Consider the following 21,515-nt stretch of genomic DNA (forward strand, 5'->3'; position numbering starts at 1 on the left):
TCTTTTGTATTCCAAGCCATAGCCTTACCATAGTTTGTTCCCAGTTTAGGTTTCTGTTTAGTTACTGCTCTTGTGCTGCCCTCATTCTTGTTTGTTTCTTTTGTGTTCATCAGCCACAATAAAAGGCTCGCTTTTGTTTAAGTTCACTCCCGTATCCTCACTTGTGTCTGCACCTGAGTCCTCCGCACACTCTCCACACGGTCTGCCACAGCGGACCGTGACAAAGTTTACACAATGATAACTTTAACTTAGTAATTATGGAAGATTGCTGAATTATTGAGGGAAGTTCAAAATTGGATAGAGAGGATGGCAGTTGAGTAGGACAAAAAATACAGAGAGAACAATTGACCATATTACAGGACGAGGGCAATTGTTGATGAAGATTCTTAATCTTGGTGCAAAAAAAGTCCATACATTTGTCGCAGACTGCAGAAGAGTGTGTATGTATGGCAAAGGTATCTGCAGGTATCACAATATTATGTAATGTAGAAAACAAAGTGCGAGTGTTTCCTTCAGTGGATTCAATAACAGAGGTGTGGTAGGCAGATTTAGCATGATGAATAGCTTCTCTATAATGTTGTATGTGACTGCGATTTTCGCATTTTCAAGATGGCGCCAGTGTGTACAGCAGCTGTTGTCGATCTCTTTTCCTTGATATTTGTTTATTATTTGCTAACTTTCTGGCACTATGCCCCCCAGATGGTTACGCATTAATCACCTATGCCCAGGATACTCTGTTAAATCTTCATTTTCCCCCTTATGCTGGGTTGGATCAAGGCTGGAATTTGGGGGACGCTACCTTTCCACGTATCATCTCTTCCACTGGTTCATATGGTTCCCCTCTCTGCCCCCCACCTAAGAAGCGTTATAGGGAGCGGGGAAAACAGAGTGGGTTTTGGGTTCGCTTTAAGGCTTACCTTAAAACATCAGCTGCAAATAATTCCCTCACCACCGCGGGGATTATGACTTCCATTCGCACAGGATCCATTATCCCTCAGGCTGCTCAGCCATCACTGGATCTGTCCGGTCGGTAAACAAGTTGAGGTTCAACTATTGGAGCTTGCTGGACCCCCAACGATTCTATGTGCTGTGATTTATCGACCACCTAAATAAAATAGGTCTTTTATTTGTGAATTTGCTGACTTCTTAGGTTCATTTTTATTAAGTTATGACCAAGCTCTTATTACTGGAGATTTTAACATATATTTGTTGTGCTGATGACCCTCTAGCCAAGGATGTCCTTGCCCTAATTGACTCTTTTAACCTTACACATTGGGTCAGGGAACCAACTCATCTTAAAGGCCATACCTTGGATTTGGTCCTCTCATATGCTTTGGTTATTTGTACTATGGACATTAATAATGCTGGTATTTCTGACCATTTTTTGGTCATGTTTGATGTTGAGCTATGTGCAATTTATTTAAATTCTAAAGGCTGTCATCGCCCTGTACGTATCATTAACTCTGAGACTGTGGCTAACTTCATTATGGCCTTTTTAAACTTTGCCTTTTTTTGATCCAGATTTTACTGATACTAACTGTTACACACCTCCCTTGGTTGATGATTTTGCCAACGCTATGCTATCCACCTGTTGTTCCATCTTAGATACTGTGGCCCCTATAAAGATGAAACGTCCCAGAACTTCTCATGAACTATGGCTAAATGACACTATTACGTCGTGTCTGCCGTCAATCTGAAAGGAGGTGGAAAAAAGACAGGCTTCAAATATCCTATGACATTCTTTGTAGGAGCCACTTTCTATACCAGAATTCCGCAAAGGCAGCTAAAGCAGCTTTCGTATCCTATTATTGAGACTAATAGCCACAACCCCCGAATGTTATTCAAAATTTTTAATTCAGTGATAAATCCCTGTCCGGAACCTTCGAGCTCGGCCTCTCAGGCTCTCTGTGAGCAATTTCTCAATCATTTTAGTGGAAAAGGTTTATTATTGAAGGCTTCACACTCTCACTCTCTTGTGTTGAATCCTGTTCTGGTTTTAGGATGTATGTCCACCTTTTCTCACTTTGAGCTGTTATCACTCCCCACTCTTAAGGGAATAATTGAATAATTGAGAAACTCAAATTCTGTGCATGATATCCTTCCATCCTGAATTATCAAGGAAGGTTTTGAGGAAATTGTGCCTTGCATATTATTATTAAAGAATTAATCATTTTACTGGGCTGTGTCCCGACTGCTTTTAAAGATGTACACCCCGTTCTTAAAAAAAGTAATTTCGATCAGAAAGACCCTGCCAATTATAGGCCAATCTCGAAACTTCCGTTTTTATCAAAAATTCTAGAGAAAGCAGTCTTTCTCCAAATACAGGCTTACTTAGTTGCAAATAATATTACTGACAAATACCAGTCTGGCTTTAAACCACACCACAGCACTGAAACAGCCCTGCTAAGAGTCTATAAGGATCTTCTTGTATTTGCTGACTCTGGTCGCCCTGCCGTTTTAGTTTTATTGGATCTGTCTTCAGCCTTTGACATGGTTGATCATAATATTCTCTTGAGGAAGCTAGAGCATGTTGTAGGCATCAAGGGTTCTGCCCTTAACTGGTTTAATTCGTACCTCACAGATGGATCCTTCTCTGTTATGATGGGAGGATACCCTTCCTCTGATGTCCCTCTTTCGTTTGTGGTGTGCCCCAGGGGTCTGTATTGGGCCCTTTATTATTCTCTTTGTATATGCTACCCTTGGGCTCTATATTTGAAAAATATAATATTTCTTATCACTTTTACGCTGATGACATTCAAATCTATTTTCAACAAACTGATGATTAGTCAGCATCGCTGAACTCCCTGTACGATTGCCTGAGAGAGGTTAAGATTGGCTGTCAGATAATTCTCTCATTTTAAATTAGGAAAAAAACTGAAGTTATGGTGTTCAACAGCCATATTCCTCGAGACCAGCTTGTTGCCTTGCTGGAACCCCTAGCTAACTCTCTCTCTGATTCTATGCGTAACCTGGGTGTCTATTTGGACAGCTTCTTTAAGCTCGATAAGCAAGTGTCATCTGTAGTTAAATCTGTTTTTATTCACTGCGCCAAATTTCTAAAGCTAAGCATTATATAGCACACAGGGACCTGGAAAAAACTTATTACTGGAGATTTTAACACGCTTTTGTAACCTCTAGGTTAGTTTATTGTAATTCTCTCCTGTGGTCTCCAAGCCTTCTCTCTTCGAAGGCTGCAACTCATTCAGAATGCTGCGGCTCGCCTTCTTTCTGGAGCTAGAAAATTTGACGCTATTACTCCGGCTCTTGTTGATCTACACTGGTTACCAATCAAATATCGCATTGAGTTTAAAATCTTGCTACTCACTTTTAAAATCCTGAATAACATTGCGCCCAGTTACCTCACTGACCTCCTCAATCTGTACACTCCTTGTCGTGCATTAAGATCATCAGGTCAATCACTCCTGGCCCAACCTAAGTTTAGACTGAAGACCAGAGGCGATTGTGCCTTTGCTTCAGCTGCACCCAACCTTTGGAATAGCCTCCCTGCTTCTATTCGAGCCTTGAACTCTACCCAATCATTTAAATCAAGATTGAAAGCATATCTATTTGACTTGGCTTTCATGACCAGTTAATACCCTTTTAAATCTTTTAAACTTTAGACTTTTAAATTGTTTACATTTTTTATTAAATTTATTAAATTTATTATTTTATTATTAATTTTACTGCTATTTTTGTCTTCTTAGTGCATTTTGTATTTATCTAAATCTTCTGGTCTGTTAGTGCCTCTATCCTGTCTGTGCTAGTGCCTGATCTGTACCTTGTTATTGACTTATGTGGATTCTCCATATTGCTATGAAGCACTTCAGTGTGCCTTCGAGTTTTAAATGTACTATATGAATAAAACTCTATTGTGTGTATTGTATTGAGATACATGTCCTTATGAATAGTAAGTCCTGTTTTCCTGGAGAGATCCAGTAGCTGTTGGCGAAGTTTAGATGAATACCATGGGGCAGAGCGAAAGAGAGAAATGGTTTGAGTTTTGGGGGGAGCCAAGGTATCTAAGAGGTTGATTGTTCATTGTTATAGTGGGATACCAGGTCATATATGGAAGCTGAGGCATCAGTGATAGGTAAATTATTAATGCCATGGGAAAGGGGTGACTGATCAATGCCCCTAATATTTTTAAAAGTAATTGAGCAGTTTTGTTTATTTTTGTATAGTGGGAGACTAGCATTGAATAAAATTAATTTATGGTCTGAAAAAACACAGCACAGTTCTTTGGGGTGACTACACATCCCTTCCCACTCCCCACCAAAAATGGTCCTTTGGTGTGTGTGGGAACGTTCATATATTGGTGTAAGCCAAAATTGTCCAGACAGAATATAAAATCTCTTGTGGATGAATTTGATGTGTTGTCCATATGGATGCTAAAATAGCCCAGCACTAGTATGTCTGGAGAAAAGAGTAGGATTTCAGCGAGAAAGTTATAAAAATCAGTTAAAATGTCAGAGTTGGGTTCAGGTAAATCTGATTTTTGCAATAATTTTTATTTAGCAAATGTGCTATACATAAAATATATCATATATTATTGTATTCTCACTCTTTTGGTAAGCTAGGGAGGTCCAACTCTGTTTTTGATTTTTTGTTTTGTTTTATGAGGCTATTTATGTGCCTTCTGCTCATTTTTATGATATACTTTTTATTTTTATTTGTTGTTTTATCTTTGGCTGACACTGAGTTTAAAGGAGACATGAAACACTACACACATACAGTCTAATTTACATCACGGAGCCCTGCTCTCGAAAACTGACATGTAACTTAGCATAGCATAGCATCTTTATTTATAATGCACTTTACATCCAACAATGTTGACCAAAGTGCTACAAATATAAAACAGAGAGGAAACAGTTTAAATTACATATAAAATATCTTAAAATTAAAAATAATATAATTAATAAGAAAATATATTAAGAGACATAAACAAGTCTTGCTGTGCTAATAGCCAAGGTAAATAAATATGTTTTAAGACGTGATTTAAAAACAGATAAGGAAGGTGCCTGTCTAACATGTAAAGGCAACTCATTCCACAAATTTGGTGCTGCCACAGCAAACGACCGAGGGACCGGGAAGGTATGTATGGATGAAGAAGCTCAGAGAGGTACAGAGGTGCAGCATTGGACAAACATTTGAAAACAAATAAAAGCAGTTTAAAATGGATCCTAAAATGCACGGGCAGCCAATGAAGTGAATATAAAACTGGGGTGATATGCTCGTATCTACGAGTGCAAGTGAAAAGGCGTGCAGCAGCATTCTGGACTAGCTGCAGTCGAAAAACAGAAGATCGACTCACCCCAAAATAATGAGAATTACAGTAATCCAGCCGAACGGTTACAAAAGCGTGGATTACTTAGACTGTGAAGCTGCATTTATGTGGTTGGTTGCAACTAATAGACTTAGATTAGTTTCTGTTAGCCAACTAGTGACAGAATGGATAATGATAATTCACAGGAAAGTAAGGACACTAAAACTAAAAATATGTTTTAGGGGGTCACTTTTGTGCTGCCCCTGGCTGCAACAATACGTTTTATGTTAAGAAACCAAGGATATTGTCAGAAGCTATTTTATTTTTTTTTATGCTATCCACATGCATTTGAGTGCCCATAAAGCAGGGTTAAATGCCACTTTGTGTGCAGATTTGGTGGTAAGATACTTAATTCATTTACAAAGAAGCTGCCAGACAGCCAGACGTAATAGCAGAGGCATAACCAAAGTGGAACAGGTTTCTGCCGTGCTCACTGATGGTGTAGAGCCTGATGTTGTTGTAGACCCACAGACAGATTTATCCCCTGAGGATCTTTGTTTAATCCTCCATATAAAAGATGTGCAGGTGCACACTGAACAGCTGGTAGTATAAGCTATGCATCACTGTGTCTTTCTTTTGTGGTAAATTAATAATAAACTGTGTGCTTAACTAACACCCTTTCTGTCTCTAATTAGTGTGAAGAACCTGCTACAGGATACAAAGAGGACTAGGTGAATGGGAACTGTTTGATAAGTATCACAGGTCAGAATAAAACTTATGTCTCAATGAACCTTTTTCTAGGAACATCTGTTCAACCAAGGCGTCTAAAAAAACTATTAAAAAATAAGGTATGTGTTTGTGAAATAAATAAAAGTGCAATCTTGTTAATATGAACTGTGTTTATTGGGACACATTAAAACCAAATGATCATTTTTTTTCATCTTAACAAGAAATCAAATATAATATAAATTAACAACAATAATAACTGATATTATATGTTCTTATTGCATTTTTAAAATCTACAGCTGCAATGCAATGCATTGCTGGTCACCAAAAATGCATTGCATTAGTCTCTGGAAGGTGCTAGGGCCATTACAGAGCCCAAAGGACATTGGGTTCCACTCAAATAAGCCAAAGGGCGTGCAGATCGCACTCTTGGGCCTATCCTCTTCTGTACAAGACAAGACACCTGTACAAGAGACCTGTAATAACAACACTACCAAGGTTAGCAAGCAGCCTTCCAAAGAGAGAGTGAAGTCTAAAGAGATTGCAGGATCTGGCTTTTATACTCCGGCCACCAGTCAGGCACTTGCTGTGTCCAAATTCAGGGACGATGCTTCAAAGGATCGTACCTACCTGCTCCACTGTCACGATCGGGCGAATTACACACAGTAGTTCGGCGTGCCCGTGTGGCGTGCTGGCTAGACCCAAACGCGGCGAAAGCTAGCGGTGGGTTGGAACAGACACGCAGTTATTCTAGTAACGATCAGTGCACGAAGCGTGGCTTCGGAACTGGCGTTACAGACGGAGAGCGAGCGGAGGCGGGATGAGAAAAAGGATCGAAGGGAAAAACAGTCACGGTTGCTGAATCAGGCAGAGACTGACGTCGGCAAAGTTTCGGAGCTCCTGACATGAAGAGAACGATGTCTGAGCGGCGAACAGGTGGGTGGCGTCTCTTTTAAACCCGGCCCCGTGATCAGCTGATCACCGGCTGACAGGACCCCCCCCCCCCCCGAAGACCGGCACCCGACGGTCCAGGACGGCGAAATCCGAGATGAGGGAAGGATCCAAGACGAAGCGGGACGGCACCCAGGAGCGCTCCTCAGGACCGTAGCCAGCCCAGTCCACCAAATACTGGACCCCCCGACCCCGGGGACGGGAGTCCAAGATCCGCTGGACAGTGTAGACAGGACCCCCATCGACGAACCTGGGCGGGGGCGGGGCCTGGGAGGGGGGCGCCAGCGAGGAAGTGACCCGCCGTTTAAGCTGCGAGACGTGGAAAACCGGATGGACCTTCATGGCGGGTGGAAGCCAGAGATGATAAGTCACGGGGTTGAGCCGGGCAGTGATCTCGTACGGGCCAATGAACCTGGGAGTGAGCTTCTTGGACTCGGTGCGGAGCCACAGGTGCCTTGTGGAGAGCCAGACGCGATCCCCCGGCTGGAATGGATGACCCGGGCGGTGGCGGCGACGATGCTGCTGGGTGTACAGAGCGTTGGCTCGGGAAATGGCAGCAGCCCGTGCCTTGATCCAGGCCTGACGACAGCGGTGGACCATCCGTTCAGCAGCAGGCACGTCGACCTCCGCCTCCTGATGGCTGAAGATAGGAGGATGAAAACCATGACAGACTTCAAAGGGCGAGAGACCGGTGGCAGAAGAGACGTGAAGGTTATGAGACAGCTCAGCCCACAACAGGTAACGAGGCCAAAGCGACGGTTGGGCGGAGACGAAGCACCTCAAGAAGCGCCCCAACTGTTGATTGGTCTGTTCAACCTGCCCATTCTTCTGAGGGTGATAGCCGGACGAGAGACTGGGAGACGCTCCAATCGGGCGGCAAAAGGCTTTCCAGAACCTGGCGGTGAACTGGGGCCCCCGATCGAAGACTATGTCCTTGAGGAACCCGTGAAGCCGGACGACATGGTCCAGGAGGAGCTCGGCTATCCGTTTGGCGGAAGGGAGGCCGGCCAGAGCGACCAGGTGCACCGCCTTAAAAAACCGGTCTACAAAGGTGAGGATGGTGTCAAGACCGTCCACGGACGGGAGGCCGGTAACAAAGTCAAGGCCGACATGGGACCAGGGACGTCCCGGCACAGGGAGAGGGCGAATGTCGCCAGCGGGCGGCTGAGTGGAGGACTTGGCCCGAGCACAGGTGTCACAGGCGGAAACGAATTCACGGACGTCCTGAGTCATGGAGGGCCACCAGAAGTCAGGACGGAGGAGTTGGAGGGTCCTGTCGGGCCCCGGGTGACCAGAGAGCGGGGAGGGATGAGCCCAGAGCAAGGCCTCCTGACAGCACCGGGATGGTACATAGAGCCTCCCAGCAGGGGTGTCAGGCGGAGGTGGTTCGGCGGTCAGGGCATCCCGGATAGAGTCCTCCAAGGGCCACCGAAGGGGGGCAGCAAAGCAATGAGAGAAGGTAGGATAGGTCCAGGGTCTGACGTGAGGCCGTCCTGGGCGAACTGTCTGGAGACAGCGTCTGCCTTAGCGTTCTTGGAACCAGGGTGGTAGGCGAGGTGGATATTGTAAGGCTCAAAGAATAAGGCCCAATGGGCCTGCCTTGGGTTGAGCTACTTGGCAGAACGAATATGGATAAGGTTCTGATGATCAGTCCAGATCAGAAAAGGGTCTTTCGCTCCCAGGAGCCAATGCCGCCACTCTTCTAAGGCCCACTTGATGGCCAGGAGTTCTCGGTTTCCGACACCGTACCTTTGCTGCGTGGGAGAAAATTTCCTTGAGAAATAGCAGCATGGGTGAAGTTTTCCATCCGGGCCGTGTTGAGAAAGGACGGCGCCAGCGCCAACATCGGAGGCATCCACCTCCACCACAAAATCTCTGGCAGGATCAGGGTGGAGCAGGACGTGGGCCATAGTGAACCGGTGGATAAGGTCTCGGAATGCCTGTTTCGCACCTGGGGAGAGGCAGAAGGGCTTAGGCAGGTTAGCTGGTTTGGTGAGGGATGTCAGTGGGGCGACAACGGTGCTGAAATTGCGGCTAAAGCGCCGATAGAAATTGGCAAAGCCCAGGAAGCTCTGTAGCTGCTTAAGGCTGGAGGGCTGAGGCCACTGGGTCACGGCTTGGACCTTTTGCGGGTCCATGGTCAGGCCTTTGGAGGAGATGGTGAAGCCTAGGAAGGTGGTGGACCGCTGATGGAAAGCACACTTCTCCAGTTTGCAGAACAGCTGGTACTCGAGCAGCCTGCTCAGCACGGCCCGCACATGGCGAATATGGTCCACTTCGGTGCGGGAGTAGATTAAGATGTCATCTAGATAAGCAAACACCCACCGGCCTAGCATATCCCGCAAGACATCGTTGATCAGATGTTGTAAGACAGCAGGGCTGTTGCAGAGGCCGAAGGGCATCACCTGGTACTCCCAGTTCCCGTTAGGGGTGATGAAGATTCGTCCCCTTCCCTAATTCGCACCAAATTGTAGGCGCTGCGTAGGTCTAGTTTGGTGAAGATGCAGGCGTGGGAGAGGGAATCGAGTGCGGTGGATAGCAGAGGAAGAGGATGGCGGTTCTTGACGGTGACTTTATTCAAGCCCCGATAATCTATACAGGGGCGGAGCCCGCCATCTTTCTTCTTGACAAAGAAGAATCCCGCAGCTGCAGGGAGGTAGAAGGGCGAATAAAGCCCTGTTGGAGAGCCTCAGCAACGTACTCCTCCATAGCTTTGTTCTCTGCGGGTGACAGAGAGAACAGGCGACCACGAGGAGGGACCGCTCCCGGGAGGAGCTCGATGGCCATGTCGTAGGAGCGATGAGGAGGTAGAGTAGAGGCTTGCCTCTTACTGAAGACCTCAGATAGGTCGTGGTAAGCCGGAGGGATCTTATCCAGATCAATGGGCTCCGGGGGTGAAGCCTCTTCTGACTTTGAGTTCTTTTTGGTCCGAGAGAGAAGGCAGCAGCGTGGACACCGGGGACCCCAATCCAGGATCTGGCAGGAAGACCAGGAGATGTGGGGGTCATGTTGACGGAACCAGGGGTATCCAAGGATGAGAGGAGAGGAAGTGGCCGAGACTACTAGAAACCGGATCTCCTCCTGATGATCCCCAATAGACATACGAACCGGCTGGGTCTGGAACTGGATCGGGTAGGGTTGGAGGGGTCGCCCATCTACTGAGGTCACCGGGAGAAATCGATCGATGGAAGTTAACGGAATGCGAAGTCGAGAGGCTAGTTTTTGGTCGATGAAGTTCTCAGCGGCTCCGGTGTCCAGGAGGGCTTCAGATGAGAACTGTTGGTGTTTCAGGTGAAATATTACTGGTAACAGAAAACGAGAGGGGTCAGAGGAGTGGGAAGGGCCAGGTGGGACTCCCCCGCAGTCTACCTGGCGTTGTCGTTTCCCGGACGTAGCGGGCACTGGGGACGACAGTGTCGAGCTGATCCACAGTAGGCGCAGAGACCGTCACGCCAGCGTCTCTCTCTCTCCTCTTTGGAGAGTCTACCCAGCTGCATGGGCTCCTCGCTGGATGTACTGCTTGGGCTAGCAGCAGCTCCGTCAGAGGGGGGAGGAGGCTGCGAAGACGTGGCCCTGTGAGGCTGGAAGGGTTTGAAGCCCGAGGGGTGTGGCGAGGCCGCGACATCACTCGTTGGTCGATCTTCAGGGCGAGGTCCACAGCCTCATCCAGAGTTTTTGGGGCCTCACGGCCGGTCATCTCATCTCGGATGTAATCAGCCAGTCCTTCCAGAAAAATAGAGCGCAGAGAAGCATCTCCCCACTTTAGCTTAGCGGCCAGGGTACGGAATTGGGAGGCAAAGTGACAGACGGGTCGACTGCCCTGGCGTAAATGAAGCAGCTGTGACTCCACTTCCACTTCACTGCTCGGGGGAACAAACGTCTTTTTTAATTCCTCCACAAACAGGGCATAGTCATTGCAAGCTGCAGATTTATTGTTGTAGAGAGCCGCGGCCCATTCCTGAGCCTGGCCAGACAAGAGAGAGGTTAACAGTGCAACTTTTGCACGGGCGGTGGCGTATTTAGTGGGCTGACATTCAAACAGCATGTCTAAAGTGGTGAGCAAACCATCAGGCCGGCCATCAACTCCGTTCCACTTATCTGGTAGTCCAATCCGGGGCTCCGCGCTCACCGGCGCTGGCTGACGTTGCAGCGAGGTGACGGAAGTGGAAAGTTGGAGGACAGTTTCGGTGAGGGACTCCATTTTTGTGCTCATTCGATCTACCACACCGCGAAGATATAGAACTTCGGCTTTCAGCCGTTTGAATTCCGCTGGGTCTATATGTGGCTCAGACATCCTGTCACGATCGGGCGAATTACACACAGTAGTTCGGTGTGCCCGTGTGGCATGCTGGCTAGACCCAAACGCGGCGAAGGCTAGCGGTGGGTTGGAACAGACACGCAGTTATTCTAGTAACGATCAGTGCACGGAGCGTAGCTGCGGAACTGGCGTTACAGACGGAGAGCGAGCGGAGCCGGGATGAGAAAAAGGATCGAAGGGAAAAACAGTCACGGTTGCTGAATCAGGCAGAGACTGACGTCGGCAAAGTTTCGGAGCTCCTGACATGAAGAGAACGATGTCTGAGCGGCGAACAGGTGGGTGGCGTCTCTTTTAAACCCGGCCCCGTGATCAGCTGATCACCGGCTGACATCCACGTACATAGGATGCTTCTACAGCTGGGTAGCCAGGAAGTGAGCGGCTGTAAAATTGGACAGCCTTTTAGCCTTCGTTGAAGTCTGCCCTTACTTCCGTGTTTTTCAGGTCGCTAGTGCCACAGAACAAAAACTTTAAAATGGACCCAGAAATGTTGTTTTTTTTTGTACATTTTTAATTCTCGAGGAGCTAGAAAACCTTAAAGTTGTTGTCGGCACGTTTTGTGCCTAAGGCTCATCAGAGAGAATCATATCAAGGTAAAAAAATTTTCTTTCATTTACACACATTTTGGAATTACTTGGCGACCCTGAAAAAGATAAGCGGAAGCGAATGGATGGATGGATAAAATATAAGTCAATCTCTTTGAATCTTTTGGGGGGTTTTTTCATGGCACTTTATCAAACCGTTTTCTGCTACAGAGTTACAAGTATTATATTAATAGTAATATAGCATCCACCACCTTTTGCTTGCATATTTCTGAAAACATCTTGGTGGTGTTGCAACCGTCGATCAAGCCAGCCCTGCAAACCCTGGGGATGGACGATGCAGTGGACAGTGGGAGGACGCATCCTAAAGCTCTCTTTGCAGACCACCCTGTGTGATTCTCCACTCACCAACCAGAAAAGACAAACCACAGGTTTCAGTTGCAGCACCCCATCCATGTCTGATCTTGCTCGGGCAGATTCAGCAACACTGCCAGAGACTTCCTGTAATCTATTACAGTTGTTAAAAAAACGGCCCAGGAACTGGTCACTTGGGTTAATCCTGTGCGAACAACTGTAAATATTGTTTTTCCTTCTTTAAATAATGTTGGTGTATTAGAAATATTCTTGTTTGATTGTTGTTGTTATTGTTATTTATTTTATTGTCATCAAATAAATATCCATGTCAAATTGTTCAAAGTTAGCATTATGTTCATACATGTTAAAATACTTACGTAAATAAAATGAGTTCAGTAACAATTACTATTTGTTTTAATCAATTGATTAATTACATAAAACTTGTAAACTAATGCAGCACATATATCAATGTAACAAATATATTTAGATAAATACATTTCTTAATGCACAACTCATTTTGGAACTAATCTTTCAAGTATTGAAAACATCCTCTCCTTACTCTCCTGCGCTCTCCTCTCCTCAGCCTCTCTTTGTTGCCTCATGTCCTCTCTGATGTAATTTAGCAGCTCATCACCCTGTCTCCTTTCCTCTGTCTACCTGTTGCAGGTGGCTCACTTCCTTCCTCATCGCTTTGGTTTTGGCCACCCACTGCTGTGTCCTCAGGGAGAGAGAAAATTGGGACAGGAGGCCTAATGAAAGGCCTCTGTCCTATTACCTCACCATGAGGGCAAACCAGAGCCAAGTGGCATCAGTGGGCTTCCCACTGACTCCCTCTTCTGACCCTGGATACTTGCAATCCTAAAGGCAGAGGAAATCAAAAATGACAGACAAAACAACTCTTAGTAATTGTACATTTATTAACTTGTTTTCTTGAGAATTATCTTTGATAACACATACACATACTTTGTATTCTTTTTTAACTTATCCCATTTCTTTCTGGGCTGCAAGGCAGTGGCTGGGTCACCTAAAAACATATATTGCTTACCAGTGATGCATTCACTGCGCTAGATCCAGTGCATGTGATCATTACTGCTTTTGCACAGCAGAGATAATCAAAGGATTACTGTTTTTCGCATTTTGTTTCAGATGTGGACTGATATACGGGAGGATCTCACCACCAAACAAACACTCAGTAAATGAGCAGATGCGAGACTGAGACGTTACATCGTAAAAGATCACAAGACCTTTCTCGTAATCTACAAACACCCCGACTTTCTGAGGTTTTCCTTTAAGTGAAAGGCTCATGGGTGGTGTCGTTAGGGCTGTATATTTCTCGTCTTCATAATATACAATAACCCAGTAACCGTTGTCAGGAATGAGTGAGAGTTTCCTTTCGGCTTTACTAGTCCCTAAGGACCCCAAAGCGCTTTACACATTCAGTCATCCACCCATTCGCACACACATTCACACACTGGTGATGGCAAGCTACATTTTAAATGTCTGAATTTAAAGAATCTAAATTCCTATACTATAAGTATCATGGGAATTTTATTTTGAAATCACTTAGGTCAAACATGATAATTTACCAAAGGATTTTTTCCATTAAGAAACTGAGGATCCATCCTTTGAGCCAACATTTGAGCTGCACCTGTTTCCTTCTGTTAGTAAGTGTCAGCATCTGGGACTTGTCTGTTGTCCATCAGTGTGTGTCTTGTGTGTATTTACAATGAAAACGTGAAACAAAGACCATTTCTTTCTATTTAAATACTGTTTTTATTTTGACATACACACCTGCACATTTAGGAATCTTCTTGAATTCTGTGGAAGCAAAAATCTTAGTAAGATGCAGTATATCAACTATAGATTTTAACACAAATCATGACGAATCAAAGGACTCACCGATGGTTGAGAGTTTATCAAGTTCCTCGTGAATTTGCTTCATCATGGTTGAAGTCCTAGCTCTCAGTGTGCCAAAGGACAGTGAAGTGTAAACATGGACATTTTTCCAGTTTACACTTTCCAGTTCCATTTTTCATTCAGGCTCGTTAGTGGAGAAACCTGTATATGTGTGTGTGCAGACATGATTAAATGTAATGATTTTTACGAAATACTGACACAGAATAGAAATTAAATGTTTCCTCTTTTAATTGCTTTTATGCTCCAGTATTAAAAAGACCAGAAGATGGACTTCAGGACCTTCCCACATAGTAAAATTGGTATGATCTGCATCTGGTCCACACAATGTGCTTACACATGGCCCACATACCGCAAAGAATGACGGCCCAGATCTGGTTTGCCAAAGTTGGCCCACACATGCGCCAGCACAAGGCCAGTTGCAGACACTCTGGTGGTCCTTTGCTGGCCCATGTGTGGATTACCTCTGGCAATCCTGTCCTAGGCAACCAAAGGGCCATGAGTAAGTTGCATGCAGCCACGGGCCAGTTGCAGACACACTGCTGGCCCTGTGCTGGCCCAGAACAGTTTCAGCTCTGGCCCCAGATGTCAGTCTAATGTGTACCTTACAGAGATGGGCAGTAACGCGTTACTGTAATCCGATTACTTTTTTCGAGTAACGAGTAAAGTAAGGGATTACTATTGCAAAAACGGTAATTAGATTACCGTTACTTTCCCGTAGGAACGCTGCGTTACTGCGTTACTAAAACCGTGATTTATTTGCGAGAATGTCTCATGACAGTGACGTAAGCAAGTACAACGTTCGTGACAACAGCTGTGTGCAGATCAACAGTGGATCATATATCAAGTACGGGAGAGAGTATGAGCGTGCAGAATTTAAAGCGTGGAAGTACTGACCTTACTTTAAGTTTGATTCCATAAAAAGTGACAAAAACATTAGCGTCCATTAGCATTGTGCGTGGGAAGAAAACTTCTTTTTACAGCGAAAAAAACCCCCCCTAAACTTCCAAGCAAGCTCCGAGTGCACTACGACGTAATGGGAAATTCACAGAGAAACTGCCGTGTCCTTCCACTGACCGCTGCGGCACACCTGCACCAGGGTAAACCTCCGCCTACCCAACTCCTCCTTTACAGGTGAAACTAGAGCAAAAGGACAGCTAGTCTTTGATTTTATTTATTTTCTGCTGTGTTTTACTTGCATCTATTTGAAAGACTGAGTGTAAATGCAAAAAAAAAAAAAAAATTATGTGCTGGAATGTGCAGAAAATAGGTTTAAATATTAAACAAATTTCTTCCAGTCAGAGAATGTTGCATATAATTACATTTTTGCTTGATGCATAAAGTTAAAAGATTAAAACTAATAAAACACGTTTTAAAAAGGGACTTTTCCATTTGATTACATTTTGTATGATGGATTATGTAGAAAAAGTAGAATTGGGCTAAGAGATCTATCGCTTTATCACCTATTCAGGTTGTAAATCGTGTTTTTAAAAAGTAACTAAGTAACTAAGTAATTAATTACTTTTGAAAATAAGTAATCAGTAAAGTAACGGGATTACTTTTTTGGGGAAGTAATCAGTAATTAGTTAGCAGCTGCTGCCTGTGAGTGCGCTGTTGGAGAAACGGAGCCAGCCATACTAAGGAGAGCTTAAGTTTGACCAGGTACCAAAGCAAATCATTCGTACCGTACAAATAATGTAAATATGACGGTGAATCACGAAAGATTGATATCAAACTGATCACTTGACCAATATTACGTTACTTGCTCTCCAAGTGAATCAACAAATGGCGAAATGAAAAGCAGAACAAATGCTATTTTTTAGAGTCTTAGCTTACGTGTGTTTATTTCAAATTTTCAGTTCTTACCCTCCCCGACTAAATCGGTTTCAGTTATGTACTGAAATATAAGAATGGACATTAGAGGGTTCTTTCAAAGAAAAAACTCAGGTAAATGTTATTTTATATATTATGCTTTGTATGTTGTTCAGTATATCTATGCAAAACAAGAGGGATTTCAGTACACAGCAGGATATTCACATTTGTAACCAGATATTTACATACACTTTAGGGAGAAAACATAAAACATTTTTACTGTACAACATCAATTTAGAGTAAACTTTTGTTTTAGATAAATATTGAAAGATCTTTTGAATTAGTTAAATGTCAGAATAAAGAGAGACAGAGCTGTCTATTTTTTATCACTTTGATCAAATTTAGGAGTACATATACACTAAGTTTATTGTTAATTAATAAGAAAACTCCAGACGATTCTATTCTGAGCTGAAGAAGCTTCTGATAGGTTAGAAGAGTCCATGTGAGTAAATTGGTGGCACAGCTGTGGATGCATATAAGGCAAAACACAGAGCCTGTTTCTTTGACATGGGAAAATCAAGAGATGTCAACCAAAACACCAGGAAAAGAACTGTGGAGCTCCATAAGTGTGGCTCAATTTTGAATACAATTTGGTGCCATTTGCAATTAAGAAATACAGACAGTTTCTCTCTTTACTCTTAAAGTTAACAAATATGTTTTTATATTTATCAATCTAAAAAAATAAACATTTAGTCTGATTTGATGTTACAATTAAAAAAGTGTTTGTGTTTTGATCTAAAGAGTACATAAATATGTGGTTTCAACTGTATATTTGATGATTGTCAGCACAAAGAGGGAGAGAGAGGAACAGAGAGGGAGAGAGAGGGAGATGGAGAATGAGGACAGAACAGAGGTGGAACAAGAGCAGGTGAGACACAAATGTTAGTCAAATGGTTGTTTACCAAAAGTATCACCGTATCATAGGTACTCATGTATCTCGTACCTAGTGTTTCTTTTTAGCTTTGCTATTTTTCAAATTCTATATTTATTAAGTTATGCAGGGTTGTTTGCACAACAAGGCTAAATAATTATATAAACTTTTCTCAATCTAAATAGTGGACTTTGGTAGAATTAAAAAAATAAGTGTAGTGCAGGTCTATGATGATTTTTAGTGCTACTATCATCTAGTTCTGATTCTGGTTCTGTCTTGGTTAAATCCTAAGTAGTCCTGATTTTGAACTGTTGTAGTCCTGTTTTAATTCCGGATCAGTTTTGGGTCTGGTTGAATTGGGGTTTAGTCCTCATGTCTTGATACAGCCCCGATTTTGTTCTGCCTTGCTGCTTAATTAAAAAACTAGTTTAAGGTGTCCTGCACATGTGATATATATTTTTCCCTATATGAAGTCATTCTTTTTTGAACAAAACTCAAAACAGAGCCTATTAATCTTTCAGTCATTTCTAACCCCTCCCCCCCAAAAAAACAAAACAAAAAAAAAATCCCACATGCATACTACCCTTTAGGGCTAAGCCCCGGGTGTTTCAAATGTCTGGCTCCGCCTCTGACTCAAAGTGTCATGGTCCTGGGTCGTTGACCCAGGGTTTTGTGTTTTGTGATTATTTTCCTCTGTTCTAGTTATTCTGTGCCCTCCCCCCTTGTGTCCAGTTCGGGTTCTAGATTTCCTGTTTTGTTCTGAAAGTCTGTGTCTGTTGTCATTGTGTTCAGCTTGTCTCCTCCGGTCCTCATGTATATTGGGTTCAGCTGTTCTTCCCTCCTGTGTGTGATTACCCGATTACCTTGTGTGTGTGACGACCATGGAGAGGACATCGACAGCCTTACTACATGCATTACTGACTATATTAATTTCTGTGTGGATAACACCGTACCTACCAGGACTGTACGGTGTTTCTCCAACAACAAACCTTGGATTACCCCAGAAATTAAAGCTGTCCTCAAGCAGAAGAGGAGGGCCTTCAAATCCAAAGACAAAGAGGAGTTGAAAAGGGTGCAGAGAGAGTTGAGGGGACTGATAAGGAATGGGAAGGACAGCTACAGGCAGAAGATGGAGAACCAGCTTCAGCAAAACAACGTTGGTGAAGTCTGGAGAGGCCTCAGAACCATCTCAGGCCACAAACAGCAGAACTCTCTGCCTGGGAGGGATGTGAGATGGGCAAATGAACTGAATCATTTCTTCAACAGATTTGATTCAACCATGAGACAGTCTACAACATCGGCTGCAGACTCACCCACCCCCACTGCTGCTGTTCCACCTCTGACACCTCAGACACTTCACACCTCCTCTATTCACCCTGCTCACTCCTCCCCACCCCCAACAACAGCATCCAATACACACTCAACACAAGGCTCCAGCCTGTCTCTCTCAACCACCCAGGTTAGGAGGGAACTGAGGAGGATTAATGGCAAGAAGGCAGCGGGCCCAGATGGCATCAGCTCGAGGGTCCTCAGGTCCTGCGCGGACCAACTGTGTGGGGTGATGGAGCACCTCTTCAACCTGAGCCTGAGGTTGGGAAGAGTCCCACAGCTCTGGAAAACCTCCTGTGTTGTACCAGTGCCAAAGACTTCACGCCCCAAGGACCTCAACAGCTACAGGCCGGTGGCTCTGACATCCCACCTGATGAAGACCCTGGAGCGGTTGGTCCTGGCTCAGCTTCGGCGCCTAACAAGCTCATCACTGGACCCACTTCAGTTTGCCTACCAGCCTGGCATTGGAGCGGATGATGCCGTCATTCACCTCCTACATCGTTCCCTCGCTCACCTGGAGACCGCTGGAAGCACTGTGAGAATCATGTTCTTTGATTTCTCCAGTGCCTTCAACACTATTCTTCCCTCGGTTCTGAAGGACAAGCTGGAGAACTCTGGAGTGGACCATCACCTCACTACCTGGATTTTGGACTACCTCACCGACCGACCACAGTATGTGAGGACTCAGGGCTGTGTGTCGGACAGGGTCGTCTGCAGTACGGGGGCCCCACAGGGAACGGTTCTGGCTCCGTTCCTCTTCACCATCTACACTGCAGACTTCTCCCACAATTCCACCCAGTGCTTCCTGCAGAAGTTCTCTGATGACTCTGCAATAGTCGGCCTCATCACTGATGGGGACGACAAGGAGTACAGAGGACTGACTCAAGACTTTGTGGACTGGTGCCAGCTGAACTACCTCCAGATCAACGCCAGTAAAACCAAGGAGCTGGTGGTAGACTTCCGCAGGCACAAGCATTCTCCACTGCAACCACTGAACATCCAGGGTATGGACATTGAGGCTGTGGACAGCTACAGGTACCTTGGTGTTCATCTGAACAACAGACTGGACTGGACTCATAACTCAGACGCCCTCTACAGGAAAGGGCAGAGCAGGCTGTACCTGCTGCGGAGACTCAGGTCGTTTGGAGTGGAGGGCCCACTCCTGAAGACCTTCTATGACTCTGTGGTGGCTTCTGCTATCTTTTATGGTGTGGTCTGCTGGGGCGGCAGCATCTCTGCTGGGGACAGGAAGAGACTGAACAGGGTGATCCGAAGGGCCAGCTCTGTTCTAGGATGCCCTCTGGACCCAGTGGAGGTGGTGAGTGACAGGAGAATGGCGGCTAAGCTGTCATCCCTGTTGGACAACGTCTCCCACCCCATGCAGCAGACTGTGACAGCACTGAGCAGCTCCTTCAGTGGGAGACTGCGGCACCCACGGTGTGGGACGGAGAGATTTCGCAGGTCTTTCCTCCCCACTGCTGTCAGACTCCACAACAAAGACTTTAACTGAACAAACACACACATCCACACATGTGCAATAACACTAAGTGCAATAATCTTTTCTGGCATCGTTGTATTTTTACTCAGTTGTATATAGCATTCGTATTCTATTTTTATCTTATTGTATATTTTTATTCTATTTTATTCTACTGTATATAGTATATTATTTTATTCTATTCTGTACAGCTGTGTACTGTATTTATTCTTATTGTATTCTAATTTTTGCGTCAAAACTTTTGCACTGTCCACTTCCTGCTGTGACAAAACAAATTTCCCACGTGTGGGACTAATAAAGGTTATCTTATCTTATCTTATCTTATCTTATCTTATCTTATATTTAGTGGGTGTCGGTCTGTGTTCATTGTCGGCTCGTTTGCGTTCATCTGTGTGCTATGGTGTTCCGTTCCTGTCTCTGCGTCTCTCTGCTCTGCTCTCCGTTTCGTTAAGATTTCAGGTTTGCTCTTTACAGGGAGTGCAGAATTATTAGGCAAGTTGTATTTTTGAGGAATAATTTTATTATTGAACAACAACCATGTTCTCAATGAACCCAAAAAACTCATTAATATCAAAGCTGAATGTTTTTGGAAGTAGTTTTTAGTTTGTTTTTAGTTTTAGCTATTTTAGGGGGATATCTGTGTGTGCAGGTGACTATTACTGTGCATAATTATTAGGCAACTTAACAAAAAACAAATATATACCCATTTCAATTATTTATTTTTACCAGTGAAACCAACATAACATCTCCACATTCATAAATATACATTTCTGACATTCAAAAACAAAACAAAAACAAATCAGCGACCAATATAGCCACCTTTCTTTGCAAGGACACTCAAAAGCCTGCCATCCATGGATTCTGTCAGTGTTTTGATCTGTTCACCATCAACATTGCGTGCAGCAGCAACCACAGCCTCCCAGACACTGTTCAGAGAGGTGTACTGTTTTCCCTCCTTGTAAATCTCACATTTGATGATGGACCACAGGTTCTCAATGGGGTTCAGATCAGGTGAACAAGGAGGCCATGTCATTAGTTTTTCTTCTTTTATACCCTTTTTTGCCAGCCACGCTGTGGAGTACTTGGACGCGTGTGATGGAGCATTGTCCTGCGTGGAAATCATATTTTTCTTGAAGGATGCAGACTTCTTCCTGTACCACTGCTTGAAGAAGGTGTCTTCCAGAAACTGGCAGTAGGACTGGGAGTTGAGCTTGACTCCATCCTCAACCCGAAAAGGCCCCACAAGCTCATCTTTGATGATACCAGCCCAAACCAGTACTCCACCTCCACCTTGCTGGAATCTGAGTCGGACTGGATCTCTCTGCCCTTTACCAATCCAGCCACGGGCCCATCCATCTGGCCCATCAAGACTCACTCTCATTTCATCAGTCCATAAAACCTTAGAAAAATCAGTCTTGACGTTTCAGCTTGTGTGTCTTGTTCAGTGGTGGTCGTCTTTCAGCCTTTCTTACCTTGGCCATGTCTCTGAGTATTGCATACCTTTAAATATTATAAGTGAAAAGTGAGAGAATTTGATGTTCTCAAAAAGGCCATTGATGAGTCAAACAAAAGACCCGGCCTTGGTAGTGAGCCATAACCCACATAGCAAGCAGGTCTGGCTCGGATTTGGTATCAAGCCGGCACTGCTGGCTGACCTCTGCCATGAAAAGACGTATGTCACTCCAGTGATGTTGCAGCTCTGAAATATGGCCAAACTGGTGGCAAGTGGCATCTTGGCAGCTGCACGCTTGACTTTTCTCAGTTCATGGGCAGTTATTTTGCGCCTTGGTTTTTCCACACGCTTCTTGCGACCCTGTTGACTATTTTGAATGAAACGCTTGATTGTTCGATGATCACGCTTCAGAAGCTTTGCAATTTTGAGA

Source organism: Mchenga conophoros, linkage group LG3, assembly GCF_057382185.1.
Source record: "Mchenga conophoros isolate Kocher_MC1m ecotype Shallow Benthic linkage group LG3, M_conophoros_male_GT1.1, whole genome shotgun sequence".
NCBI lineage: Eukaryota > Metazoa > Chordata > Actinopteri > Cichliformes > Cichlidae > Mchenga > Mchenga conophoros.